The sequence below is a fragment of the Lissotriton vulgaris genome, chromosome 7, assembly GCF_964263255.1.
Source record: "Lissotriton vulgaris chromosome 7, aLisVul1.2, whole genome shotgun sequence".
Lineage (NCBI taxonomy): Eukaryota > Metazoa > Chordata > Amphibia > Caudata > Salamandridae > Lissotriton > Lissotriton vulgaris.
The window spans coordinates 945,644,192-945,659,417 of record NC_141695.1 but is presented as its reverse complement, the minus strand read 5'-3'; the positions used below and the strand labels follow the sequence as shown (position 1 = coordinate 945,659,417).

The window sequence follows — 15,226 nt, the reverse complement described above, 5'->3', positions numbered from 1 at the left end:
AGGATCTGTCGAAGAGACAGCGTCCTGCTGATCAGTTCGTTGGTCTGGTCTTGAGTCTCTTGCTGACAAATGTTCAACAGTGGCTTTCTGCTGCGCTGAGGGTTCTCCAACAAGCTGTGCGTCGCTAAAAGGTACAAACGCCGGCAATGTTTCTGTTTCTGTTGACGCAATGCCTTTCCTTACCCACGGGTCTGCCGACAAAGGAATAGGGACTCGCTTACAATGGGTAGCATGTACCCAATTTTTCCGCCCCTCAAGACGAACGGCAGTCCTCGTGGCCAGGAGCACCTGGTAAGGTCCGGTGAAGCGAGGGTCCAGATTGTTTTTTCGTGAAAAATTTCGGGTAACCACCCAATCTCCGGGCTGGAGCTGGTGGCCTGGACCCTCCGTCTGCGTCGGCAAGGCGTCGTAAACCTGTTGATGAATTAACCTCAGTTTAGCAGTCAAGTCATGTAAGTAATCAATCAACATCGGAAACTCAAGATCAGAGAATATTCCTGGCCTAGGAACCCCCCACACATTCGCAGGACGGCCGAACACTATTTCATAGGGACTGAGCCCTATTCGGGAGTGTACAGTCGCCCTAGTTGACAGTAATGCTAGAGGCAAAGCATCAGGCCACGAAAGTCCAGTCGTAGCTTGAATCTTCGCTAATTTTAGTTTAAGGGTGCCATTGTACCCTTCAACCAATCCAGCTGACTGGGGATGATTGGCGCTATGGAATTTCTGATTTATTCCAAGGCCCTTACACACACTCTTCATCACACTTCCAACAAACTCACTTCCGTTATCTGACCACACGACTCTAGGCATTCCATACCGAGGAAAGTATTCCTTCAGTAGGATTTTCGCAGTAGACAAAGCAGTATTGTCTTTGAGGGGATAGGCCTCGATCCATCGGGAGAATGCGCAAACCACAACCAAAACGTATTTCAGGTTATTGCATCGCTCCATATGGATGAAGTCCAATTGGATCACCTCAAAGGGATACAAAGGAGGAGCAAAACTGCCAGGGGGAGTTGGGGTTCCTTTGCCAGGATTGTACATTATACACACCATACAATTCTTCACCAAACGTTCAGCACACTTAGTAATTCCATCATTCTTCCACACATCAGCCAACAACTTGCAAATACCTTTCGCGCTAATATGTGCTAACCCATGTGCCATTTGCACAACGGCCAGTACATACGCATCAGGCAACATCCATCTTTTCTGATCTGACAAATCAATCCAGCAACCATTCACATCCAACCTTCCCGTACTTTCTTTCCACTTCATCTTTTCAGTGTCGGTGGCCTCATTCTGAATTGCTTTCACACTCTCTATAGTATTCTCACACATACTTGATTCTGTAGGCCACCTAACCGAATTCGTCACATACATTCGAGTGCTAAGGTTCCGGGCAGTCTCCTTAGCAATCTCATCTGCAAACGCATTACCACGACCAACATCATCCGTCACTTTACGATGCGCACTACATTTAACAATTGCAACTTGAGCAGGCAAAGTCAATGCATCCAAAAGATCGTTCACAAGCTGGCCATGCTGTATTTTCGTGCCATGTGACGTCAAGAAACCACGTTCTCGCCACAATCGTCCGAAACTATGCGCTACACCGAAAGCATACTGACTATCGGTGTACACATTCACACGTTTACCTTTTGCTAATACACATGCTCTAGTAAGAGCGATCAGCTCTGCAGCTTGGGCAGAATTCTGATTCAATCTCGCAGTCTCAACAACAGTATTCAATGTCACCACAGCATAAGCAGTAGTCACATCACCATTCGGCAATTTAAAACATGACCCATCCACATACAGGATGCCATCCGGGTCTTCCAATGGGGTGTTTTTAAGGTCCACACGACCTTTTGTTTCCTCCTCTGTCCGCAAGTAACAGTCATGTTCTGTTACTGCATCTGACTCTGCACTAATTGGTAACAAAGTTGCCGGATTTAGGACATTACAACGTTTTATCTGAATGTGGCTTGCCAAGAGCGTCAATTCGTACCCAGATAACCTCGCACTCGTCAAGTGCTGAGTTTTCGTACGGTTCAAAAGAGTATCGACTGCATGCGGAACCATCACCGTAAGCATATTATCCATGACCAATCCTGCTGATTGTCGGATGGAGACCGCAGCTGCCGCAGTTGCTCTCAAACAACTCGGCAATGCTCTAGCTACTGGGTCTAAGGTCGAGGAAAAATATGCACATGGACGTTGCTTACCACCAAAAGGTTGCGTTAAGACGCTTAAAGCACAACCTTCCCTCTCGTGAACATATAACGTGAACGGTTTACTGTAATCAGGGGTACCTAACACAGGAGCCGAACACAATGAATCACGTAATTCAGAAAAACTTTTCTGACATTCTTCCGTCCATGGTAAAGGAGTCGAAACATCCTTGCACGTAAGAGCCACCAATGGTTTCGCTAGCAATGAAAAATTAGGAATCCACTGCCTGCAGTACGATGTGATACCTAGAAAGGCACGCACATCTCTTTGGGTTTGTGGCACAGCCATGCGCGCAATCGCTGCAATTCTCTCTGGGGTCAATCTCCTTCCCTCCTTTGACAATAAGTGACCTAGGTAGGTTACTTCTTGACAACAATATTGGAGTTTAGAAGGTGACACCTTGTGATTTAACTCACAGAGATGTTGCAGCAACGACACTGTAGCAATTTTGCAAATGTCCTGAGTATCAGCAGCCACCAATAAGTCGTCGACGTATTGGATTAAAGCCGCACCAACCGGCAACCTAAACGCATCTAGTTGACCCTTCAAAGCTTGACTGTAAATCGATGGACTTTCACAGTAGCCCTGAGGAGCGCGTTTGAACCGGAAGCTACGTCCACCAAGAGAGAAACCGAAAAGGTCCCTGCTCTCTTCGGCAATCGGGATGCTGAAAAACGCATTTTTCAAATCAATCACCGAAAACCATGAAGCTGTAGCTGGAATCAGAGTCAGTAGCGCCGTAATGTCAGGCACAACAGGGAATTGAGGAACCACAATTTTATTCACCTCCCGTAAATCGATAACAAAACGATAAACAGGCGGTTTGGTAGGATCAGTACGTTTAAGAATGGGCAGTACAGGACTATTGCACACGTTTCCCCGAGTTTCTTCAATGACATCTTTCTCGATCAAATCATAGATGATCGCTAACAAAGCTCGTTCACCATCAAGGGAGATACGATATTGGGGAATACGTGGCAATCGCACATTCGATTTCAACTGAACAACATAAGGGGAGATATCAAGTAGGCCCACGTCATTTGGACCCGTCGCCCACAAAGATGCAGGAAGAGAACTCAATTCCGGTGGAAGCTTATCGAGGGACAAGTACATGGGAGAGACTACCCTCTCTCCGAACGTAAGCTTTACACCCGCAGGAGAACAATACAAAGTCGCATACAAGCGTTTAAGCAAATCCAGACCCAAAAGATTTTCGCCACAACCAGTAGACAAAATCAATGGAGCTTCGAGCTCACGTGGCCCAATTTTAAGGGGCAAAGGGCGCGAAACTGGATTGCTAACGGGGGCGCCAGAGAATCCAACGGAAACATTTGTTAAGCCAGACAAAGGTGCGCCAGGGAGTTTCGAATGCATGATAGAACTTTTCGCTGCACCAGTGTCCAACAGAAAAGGCTCAACGACGCCCGATGTAGCAACTGCGACGTAAGGCCCTCTCTGATCAACCGGAACTGATACCACTCCCTCTCCTTGTCTTTGGCTGTCCTAGTAATTACTATCGTCAGGTCCCTGATCGACGTAATAATCGTCTACATTGTACTGCGCAGATCGTCCTTGCGATGATCCACGTTGATCGAAACAGTTATTAGAATTTGATGAATGGTCAGAGCGATCATTCTGAGCACCACGACCTCTACCACGTGATGCGTGCTGTGCACCACCACGACCTCCTCTAGACGAATTACCACCACTACGGTCATTTAAAGCAGGACAATTGAATTTAATGTGTCCCTCCTGTCTACAATAAGCACATTGATTGTACCCTAATGAAGATCTCTGAAAAGATGAATCATTACGCGGCTGCGATCGATTCGATTGCGACTGCGATCTATTCTGCTGAGGCGCATTCTGATTAGAACGCGGCGGATATGCTTGTTGTAACAACACTTTAGTTTTCAGCTCTTTCGTCTTTTTATCGGCACGGTCATTTTCCTCTTTTTCTCTATTTTCGTAATATTGTGCCGTAGCCAATATCTGAGCTGAGGTAGAAACGGCCCATGAACTTTCTGAATTTTTCAATTTATGGCTCAAGTCGGGCAATAAGTTCGATACGAATTTATCCACAAACAACCTCTGTCCACCCTCAGTACCCATATCCTGCCCACTATGATCGACGAATGTTTCCTCGAACCTCGTAAAGAAGTCTGAAACACTCTCATCTTTCTTCTGCTTACAGGCTGACAACTTGTCCCAATTTACCCTCATAGCTGGCATAAGCGTTTTCATTAATGTAATGATTCGCTGGGGAAGAAGTTCAATCAACTGATCGGGTTTAGTAGCAGCCACTTGTCCAGCGTCTGCCGCTGTAATGGCAGCCCAATCACCACCTAATTCATTCGCGTGATCTTGGTGACGAATCTTGGCCCATACCGGTTGCGGTACGACATTGCCAAACAACATGTCGATATCGGCCAGATTCATTATCGTAGCGTCTACGAGCTGCGATAATTCTTTGTAATACCCCGCAGGATTTTTGCGAGGATCAGGCAAAGTTTGTTTCACCTGAAGCACTTCCGATCGTTTCCAAGGGAGGTGTATCCACACTCTCTGGAAATGTGCTGGTATTGGAGCATTAGCATTAGTATTATCAGCGGGTACCCAAACTGGCGGAACTTCACGCATAGGATATTGGCCAGACCCATCTCGTTGTTCAATGTCCTCAACGAACAATGCATGAGGAATAGGAGCGGGACGAAGAGATAGCAACCGCTCAATAGCACGTCGGACATTAGTGTCGACTATCAGTCCAGTTGCGAACTGAAGCCGGAGTTCAGACAGGGCGGTCAGCACCTCGTCAGGCGCATTGGCCGCTATCTGATCATGTAAGAACTTGCACATTTCATCAAACACATATCTCTGAGTAGGTATGTTGAATTGATCAAACGTTTCGAGGACAACACGAGGTGGATTTCTAACAGGGTTTATCATCCAACCCATCGCCATATTGTATAGCGCAACACGTTCTCTATTACCAGGAAGCTGGCTACGTCTCTGTGGACCATCAGAACCTGCAGACCCAAAAACAGGTCCGAGCGACTGAAAGAAGTTTGTCGCAAGGGGAGAATCACGATTACGAGTAGAGGGAGAAGAGTAAGACACAGGACTAACAAGAGAAGGAGTAGAGACGTTAGCAGCAACAGGGGTTAACAACACAGGAGCAGTAGCGTGAGCAGTAGCGGGAACAGGAGTATGTGGAAGCGGAGGAGCAGTAGGAATAGAAATAGGCAAAGGAGCAGGAACAGTCGGAAGAGCAGGTGCAGGTTGAGGAACTGGTGGAGGAATAACAGGTGGAAGAACAGGTACGGCAGGGACCACAGGAGCTGCGGTACCCTGTACGTACGGAGGTGGCGACTTCATAAGATAGGACATTAAAGAATCCTCAACTGCCTCTTCCTTCTTATCCGACTCCGTAGGCAAAACAGGATAGCATTTGTCTATGGACATACGCTGTAATCTCTCAAACACTTCCTTATCCTTATCCTCCTTATCACGCTGAAACTGCTCAGCTTTCTTCACTATAGTAGCAACAGTATCTCGCTGACTACGTTTATTTTGTCTGATCTCTTTCTGTCGGGCTTCTTTGCGCCAGAACCGAAAGGCATCAAACATGGCCGGCCTTGATTTACGTTCGAACAACTTTATTTCCAAATTATCTAAGATCGACGCTTCGAAGCTACCGTGAGGTGGCCAACGAAGATCGCCGTCTTTCTTTGTATATTTGATCCAATAATCGTTAAAAGCAATCGGGCCTAGCCCATGTTTGCTATATAAGTCATATGTAGGAGTTCCAACCGGAGGTATCGGACACGAGTCCTCCAGCAGGGAATCCGCACCACAAGGTCTAAAGCAACTGAACAAAGTACTGCGACCAGGCATCTTGCACACTAGCCGAGTTTCACAAACTTCAAGGGTTACGGGATTTCGGGATTTACCAAGTCCCAGCAAAGAACTAAACCCTCGGTCTTTGGCGGCTGCAGTCGTCAAACAAATACAACAACAACAAAGTACGCTAGCAAAGTGTCACCGACAAAAACACTCACACAGCGTGTACAACAAAGACACCCGCTAAAGTGTCTACAACAAAAACACTCGCTAAAGTGTTTACAACAAAGACACTCGCTAAAGTGTCTACAACCAAGAACTCTGGGAGCGACCCACAAATACTTAACTCAAAGATCAATGGCGTCCTCAGGAAGGCCCGTCAATCGTCTCGCTATACCAAGGTCTACGCCAGGCGCCAAAACAGGTCTACAGTCAGGGCAGCAGTCCGTCGCAGCCGTTAGGAGGCGGGAATCTTCGCGGGAAAAGTCTTCGGGCCACTTATTTCGACAACAGGATCGATGAAGCGGGGTGCACCTTCCCTCGGAGATTTCACACGAAGTTCCTCACGATCGTCGGGCTTGGACCGGTACCACTGATGCAGCCCCACGTTGGGCGCCAACTGAAGGACTGGGTTCTTTGGACCCAGCGGTGCCAGGGCACAACACCTGAAACCTTCGTGGGTAACCTGCTCCGGCGTACAAGTCACAGAGACACGGGACACTTCCTTCGGCGTCAAAGAGTCAAGGTTTATTTACTGCAGGGAACACAGAAGTCACAGGAAGTACATCGAGTGTAGTTCGGGGAGACTGCTTCAAATTGTATTTGTGGATCGCTCCTTTTATACAGTTTTTACCCATAGGATAACATGATACACAATAGTTTACAACCTGGTTCCCACAAGTCGCTCTCAGAGGGGTCGCTTAGATCACTTTGAAACACACAAGATCCGGAACATAAGTGCGGAAACATTTGGCGGTTCCCAACTGTAAAAACCCATCTTCCCACCATTAGCAAATTCCAATCAGCAGTAAAGTAGATCGAAATAGGAACGAAGACAGGTGCAGAGGAAGACGGAGACAGTAGGGAGATCGGAAAGGGTGTAAAAGGGGAGTGTCGAGAAGCACGAGATACAGGCATCAAAGGGACGTGCCTAATGAGATGCACGACTGAGACAATAAGCCCGTGCGGCAAGATGAGCCTCGAGCGGCGCCATCTGCCTTACAGTAGCATCCCCCTCGTCATAAAGACACTTACAAAGAACATGCGTCTTCCGCCATATCTTGGGAGTCCCAGGGTCGCGAAGCGGACAGCGTCCGTTCGCTGGCTACTTGAGGGCAAGAGACAAAATGGATGCCGTATCTAAGATGGAACCCGTGGGTACAGATGACAAACCCACATAACAAACGAACGGTTTAAGTTAGCACAGCGAAACTGCGCACACTTACAAAACTCGTCATTTGCGGTTCATAGATACTAGACTCGACCATATTCGTGCGAGTTAAAAAACACCACTTACAATTGTCACGGAACCTCAATGCCTCAAAGCATATGAGGACCTGACCTTGGATCTGCGCCCTCCGGGCGAGCGTCAGTTGTTGATTGCCCTGCGGAAGCCACACAAAGCTGTCTCCTCCCCCACTATTGCTCGGTGGGTGCGGTGGGTCATGCAAGAAGCGGGCATCAATACTTCTCTCTTTGGAGCACACTCTGCCAGGGGAGCCATGGCCTCTAAGGCATTCTCGGTGGGTGCTCGTCTGGAGGACCTAATGCGAGCGGCGGATTGGTCCTCGGATTCCACCTTCAAGAGGTTTTATTTTAAGCCGGTGGTGGATTTGGCCCAGTTGGTGGTAAGTAAGCTTTAAACTAGCATAATCTGAAGCCTCCGGTCCTGACATAGAATCGAAATTTGCCTAACTTACGTAACGGTAAGTTTCAATTCTATTAAGGACACGGAGGCGAGGATTATCCCACCCAGGCTACAGTGGTGTCTCTACCCACCCGTATGGCAGTAAGTAAAGCGTTTTCCTTTACGTTGTCGGTACTGTATTAATCACTGAATGCTCCTCGCCTTGTTGTCGCATTCCTGACCACCTCGCTGATGCTGTTCCTTTTTCGACAGGCAATGACGGTGCTAAACCGGACCAATGAGGCTCAAGCGTGATCTGCGCGAAGAAAGAGGAGGAAGATGATGGAAAGTCCGGTTATATAGTGATGATGGACAGAGTAGAAGGACTATGGACTATTGTTATGCAAAGAGACTCTTGGGAGTTGTTGTTGATTTGTTGAACATTACGTCAATGCTTTATGTTTAAAGCATTTTTTTTTCTTATTATATCTTTTCCTAAGCTGCTGTGGAGTCTTTATGTTAATAAAGCGAAGGAAGATATAGCATAATCCTCGCCTCCGTGTCCTTAATAGAATTGAAACTTACCGTTACGTAAGTTAGGCAAATTTTGATTCTCCGCTTAATCTCCCTCCCCGTTGCCCTTTTACATTACCCCTTACCCTCTACACGCCTTGAACCAACAGATGTAACTTGTAATTGACGTACCTTCTGTAACAATGTTTAACTTGTAACCTATGTATATCTCCACATGTAAAGCGCTCTGAAAACTCCGGGTCTAGCCAGCGCTATTTAAAACTCAAGTAATAACCAAAATGTGTCTGTTATAGTGAAACCATGTATTAATAAACTGAGCCCAAAGCATATCCCAGTGACACGGTGGGACTGACTGCCAAGATACTTCTGGCCGTCTGGCCATCAAAAATAAGGGTTGTACCCACGATGTGCTATTTGGATAGTATTTTTCAAATTAGTGTAGCATGAGGCACATTTTAAAGGGAACGCTTGCCCCCGCTAGTTAGTACAGTGTTTTGTCATTTTTTTGCTTCTTTTCTTCAATGGATTGTATTAAGTCCTATACATATAGTATAGCTCTCAGTCGATGCATGCAAGCTACACATATATGCTCAATATGCATGGCTTTGAGCTATGCAGAGGGCGTAGGTGTAATCTGAGGCTTCAGTAATAACATGCAAATATCAGAGGCCTCCATAGGGGGCGTACAGCCGGGGTCTGCATACTGTGAATATGTGTGATGTGTGCCACGTATATGCAACAGTTTAGGCAATACTTGGTGTTTAATTTGAAGATTTGCAGCTGGAAAAGACCCGGTGATAACACTGTCACCTCTACACATAGATGTCCCTTGGGGTGACTATGACACAGTGTTGTTAGGTTTTTGATATGTCCGAGAGGTACGCACTTTGCAGGGAACATTTTTTGAAAAAATGAGATGTACATGGACCAATATTGTGTTTTGGTGGTCAGAATGGCATTGAAATACATAAACCTAAGTCTTGTGTAGGGTAGAGGGGCAGTGTTACTAGGAAATATAGATGCAATAAGTTTTCTTTCTGCATTTTATTATTAACCTACTTGCATATATTTATAAGTAAAATCAGATGGAGAAATCGCCCATAGCATTGTTAGGCCCAAAACAGACCACACACGACATATAGTAAATGTGCCTTTAAATTATTCAGATGTTATCAATGTTATATAAAGTGCCTCATTTGTCTCACATTATGCCAAAAAATGTAAAATAATACCGAGGTAATGAAATGTAGTAGAAAACGTATTGTGCTCTTTAAAACTTAAACATTGCTTCAGGTGGAATCCTCAACCACACTGCCTCTAACCCTTTCTTAATTCTATTCATGTTGGTGTCATCATCTGGATATCTGCGCCGCCCCTCCTCCCAAGCATTCACTCCTGCCTATGGCCCTTAAATGGGTGCAGACATGAGCCTGTTATTTCTCCAGAAAGGCATAAAGCATGGTGCTCTCTAATCCATGTGTGAGGGCGGTTGACTCCGGAGCATGGGGCTCACGGTTCGTTCCCCGGCGCCGGCAGCAGCTCAGCCCAGCGCCATGTGACTCTGGGCAATAGCTCACTTAATCTTCATGATGGCCCAGCGCCTTGAGACCCTTAGGGGTGATTAGTTTGCGCTTTACAAATACTGAGTTATTATTTATTTCCCATTCGGGAGAAAATAACTTGTAATTCTCTGATGTAGCTGCGGGGATTCAAAACGAAATTGAAGATTCTAGAACAACCACCTCCCACCCATATCATCGAACATAAATCGGGGGACCTCATAATGGAGTCCAAAATCACTTTTAAGGTGTCTTTCATAGCCATATACAAACAGCTTCCATCACAGGCGAGCTTTGGGAGCAGAGAGACTTGGCAGGGAGAGCATATAATGGCGGCTGCTAGAGATGCGAAGTGGTGTAGCAGCCAGCGCGGGAGAAATGCAAAAACAAAAACAAATAAAAAAGATAAATTATAAATGATAAAATACCACTTACCTGCCGCTGCAGCCGCCACCTTGCTCCTCTCCAGCTGCTCTCATGCAGGGAATACTATTACCCAGCATGAGAGTAGCTCTGAGATTGGTCTGAACTGCCTGGTTTGCCGCTCAGCCAGGGCCTGGGAGCCTGTGTGTTCTATACTCTGCTGTGCAGCACGGCTTGGGTTGGAGAAATGCTAAGTGCGCATGTCGGTTTGGCCATCCTAAGATGGCCAGCCAAACTGACACGCGCATTTACAATACCCGATACTCCTCCTCCTCCCTGCTGCAGCTGATGTCACAGGGTGACCCCGCCCCGCCCTACGACCTGGCTCACTGGCAGTCTGCAGGTGAAAATAAAAATAAAATGAGGATAATATTGTTTTATTGGTTTGTTTTGCATGTGTTTGAATCTGCTGTCACTGAGCAGTGGGCGACGCTTCTCTGCCATCACGGAGAAGCCACCCCTGAAAGCACATACCGTAAAGTGTATAAGTATAAGAACTGTTTAATCTGTGTGTGATGTGTCCTCGAGGACACTGAAAATGTTTATTTTCTGCTTTTAAAGATCAAGATATATAGTAGAAAAGACTACAGTGAGGGGCCTAGTGTAACCCTAAAATACCTTTACATTTTGAATACAAGCAAAATTAGGAGAAAACCAATGGTGCAGGGTCTTAAAGCACAAATGGGTAATAAACATTGATTTTAGTAAAAAACAAAAAAAACAGCATTTACAAATGTTTTCTACTACATTCATTTGCATCCTTAACAATGAACTACTCTGTATCTAGTTGGCATAAGAAACTGAATTTCCATAGTAAAATACATAGATCAACTAGGCATAATTGGAACAAAGCCAGTTCCAGAATAACTGATTTTTTTCCCCAAAGCAGTAGGGTTTGTGCACAAAAATCCACAGTCTAACAAACGGATTCAGCAGAAGCCAATTGTAACTGGTCATCTGGAATTTCTATCAGTCACAGCTGCCTTGATTCCTTTTTAGTGTATCTTTTTTGTGTGCTCAACGCTATCGTTTACCTCTAGGAACTGGACTATGGCAGAATCTATAATGCAATGTTGAAGCCAGCTTTCATCTTTGACGGGAGGCGAATCCTGGACAGTGTACATCATCACCTTCAGCACCTAGGCTTTCAGGCAAGTTCAAAACTTTGACAATTGAAAATTTTAAGGGAGAGATAGACAGTGCTTAATTTGAGCCAGTGATTTCCGGTGCTCGGCACCGCACTTAATTGTTAACACTGGGACTGATGACAGCCAGTCGCATGGTGGTGCTGTTAGCCCAATTTTGTGACGAACACAACAACAGTTGTTTAATAATTCTATATACATAAGGAAATGACCAATACCTGCCACCCAAAGTTATAAAAATAGCTTGGGTGGTAGGTATTAGTCTTTGTTTATTTATAAAAAGTCTGAATTGTCATTAGTAGCGCAAAGGGTAGTGCAAGCTGCTGTGGTCTCCTGACAAGAACCCTGGCACTTATTTCTTTACAAATTAAGTACTGGAGATAGGAGGTAAAGGTAGAAAGAGGTGGGGAGAGTGAGAATTTGGAGCCTGGGCATGAAGTGGCAGGTAGAGTAAAGAAAAGGTGCGGTTTGAGCTACGGAATGAAAGGACAGGGAGACACTGGAGGCAGGAGACGTTGGATAGAGCCAATGGATGAAATGACAGGCGGAGTTTGGAACCTGGGCATGGAAGAGTAGAGAGACATTTGAGCCAGGGTATCAAAGGACAGGGGCTGGTTTCAGGGGAAGAACGAAAAGAGAGAGGCTGGAGCCAGGGGATGAAAGGTCAAGGGGTCGTTTGAGCCAAGAGAGGAATGAAAAGAGAAAGTTTGCAGGGAGGGGGTGAAAGGACAGAGGGTGGTTGGGGCCAAGGGATAAAATGACAGGGAGAGGTGGAAGTCAATAGGTGAGAGAACGTCGAGAGGTTTGAGCCAGCAGATAAAAAGAAGGGGGAGGTTGTGGAGCTAGGGTATGAAAGGACATTGGCAGGTTGGAGTCAGGTGATGAAACGGCAGGGAGAGGTTTGAGCCAATGGATGAGAGGACAAGGGGGGTTTGGAGCCAGGGGATTAGAGCCCAGGCAGAGGATAGAGACAGTTGAAGTAAGGTTAGGGAGAGGTTGGTGCCAGGTGATTCAATGACAGGAAGAGGGTGGAACCTGGGGATGAAAGTCGAAGCACAGCTTGGATTCAAAGGAAGAAATTATAATAATAGGTTGATGCCAGGGGAGAAAATATAGCCATAGGTTGCAAGAATCGATGTATACATGCACTTTATTGTGCAAAAAATGGAGGTACGTCATGTTATTTAATAGCAATGCCCGACTAGCCTGCATGGGGGGGGGGGGGGGGGGTGTTGTCAGACCATACATGCAAGGCTGTCTGGGTTTGTACAGGGTTTGTTTGGAACTATCGTCCACTTCCATGCAAATAAAAGATATTCCAATGGTGCAGTGAACATCTATTAGTTCCTGACCACATGGTTGAGCTGGGGCATTGTGACCATCTCTAGTCCTCTTTTATGCAGGTGGAGACGATCGGGAAGAAAGTAAACACGAGCAGAATGTTTCAGTGACCAGTGACCTTTCGAAGCAGCAGCCGCGAGCAGGGCTTCCCAGGAAGGTGGAGGTCTAAGCAGCCGCCGGCGGACATGTTGTGAAGATTTGTCTACAGCACGCAGTTATGCCATGACAGGAGGTTTAAGCTGCTGATGGAGACATTGGCGTGCATATAGCAAATGACAACAGTTGACTACGTCCTTCGAGGGAAGAGTTTGCATGCTGGTGTACACGCATTCCTCATCACTCCGCTCACTCATTGAGACTTGGAATTCAGTCTTGCTGTTTTCAACTTCAACTCATTCATCCTCACACTTTGGAGAGTCAGATGCGCTCCGATTTAATCACACATTAAAAGACTACACTCGAATGTAATAACATTGCAAGCTCTCGTCTTTCTGTTGCGAAGAGCCCAGGTGTGATGATGTAATGGACACAACAAAAGCCACTACAGGCCCTTAGCACAGTAAGGCTAAAACACCTCTAAGCATAAACGTGCAGTGTGCCTCTCCGCAGTAGAAGCAGCAACAATGATGGGGCACCATGTCTCTCCAGTCTCCCTGCTTTCTGTTTGCTCTCTGCTCTCAGGCCCTATGGTGTCTCCAGGTTCACCATTGCTCCAATGGATTGAACCTGAAGTTAGATCTGCTGCCCCACAGTCCCCATTTCCCTTTTGAGATATGTTAATGTTGTCCCTTTAAAAAGACTGGGAGCCTCCCAACCAAGGACGCAGTTTGGTTCTGAGTTGAGGTACTGAGAGTATTGCCATATGGGAGGCAATAGTATGCCAGAGAGTCTCTTAAGTTCCTGAAAGCCAGTTTGCCAGTATTAGCACTTTAAAGTGCTTCTTTGAAGTGCTGCTTCAGGTTATGACCCTTGCATACTGTACACTTGCAGGTACATTAATAAAACAATTCATTTTTGTGCTTAGAAGTTAGTAGTTAGTGAAGTGTGCAAAGAATTGTGAGCCAGAGTAGTAAATAGTGCATTGCCACTTATACAGTCAATGGTTTTGTTCATGGATTAATGTGTGTGTTGAAGGAAGGTCCTTATGGTGTGTATTTCAAAGAGGGAGGTCTTGTGACCTTCTCCCAAATCTACGTGAGAGTGTCTGTGATGGGTAACCCACTGGAGAGCTCTAAAGTAAAAATGGACCTTGCCATATGTCTCGGAACCAAATTTATTGTGTGTGGTTCATGCAGGTGTGTCCAGCTTGCCTGATACTATGTCTCTTTTTTTCTCCAATTTTATCAGTGGCGGGTCCACCGCTAAGGCAGAGGAGTGTTGCCCCACTGCTCACTGAGCAATTCAAAACGGAAAAATAAAATTATCATAACTCAACGCTATCATTTTGTTTAACCATGCTGGCTCAGTTGGTTGGGGGCAGGCGGGCCTGGGCATGTTTAGAGCGTGGGGAGGAGTGGTTGGCACTTCCTAAGGGTGCATGATATTTTGACCCGCCGTCTCGGGCTGGCAAAACAGTCAAGCACACTTTGCATGTTCTCCACCCAGGGCTGCATTACAGCCTGGGTGGAGAACATGTACAGCCTCCAAGCCCCTACCTGAACACCGAACTATTGCTCAGACCAATCACAACGCTGCTGTATGCCAGAATTGTAATTGGTCAAGTGAGGGTGTGTGCTTCCTGCTGCCTGGAAAAAGAGAAGAGTGTGGAGGGGAGGCTGCGGCCGTTACAGCCACATCTAGGTGAGTGGGTTTATATTTTTATTCTGTACCTCCTCCCCCCTCATCCTCCCCACACTCATTGGGTAGCAGCCGCTACTGAATTTTATATAGTGCAAAGTCACCCAGATATATTCAAGTACTTATATCTGAGCACCCGATACATTACACAAGGTCACTTTATTTTTCCTGGCACAGTGAAATTAAGTGATTTGCCCAGAATCAAAAGATGGTCAGCCGACACCGAGACTGGAACCTGATTCTGACAGTTCCAAAGTTGACAGCCTTTGCCATAACGCCACATCCTTTAAGTCTATGTGGTTCGAAGTCATGGGTTCTGGAGAGACACAGGAGTGCGTGTGACCCAAGATGGCAGGCGCTTTGTGAGCTCCCTCCTTAGCTGTGTTACTGCCGATATTTAGATGATAATATACAGCATTATGGCGGTCTTTATAGTGGTTATCTATTGTGTAAGACCTGTGTCTGCAGACTGGTGGTGATTTCTTCCAGTTCCATTGGCTGGA

The 15,226-nt window shown here is 46.2% G+C and overlaps 1 long non-coding RNA gene across 1 annotated transcript in view; it reads left to right on the top strand.

Moving 5' to 3' along the window:
• LOC147702790 (uncharacterized) overlaps positions 1 to 13,660 on the top strand; it is a 49,688-nt gene extending 36,028 nt beyond the window's left edge. Inside the window, exons 2-3 of the long non-coding RNA XR_015297246.1 lie at positions 11,481 to 11,591; positions 12,989 to 13,660. This is a non-coding gene — a long non-coding RNA (uncharacterized LOC147702790). The remainder of the gene's footprint in view (positions 1 to 11,480; positions 11,592 to 12,988) is intronic.
• Positions 13,661 to 15,226: the final 1,566 nt, after the last annotated feature.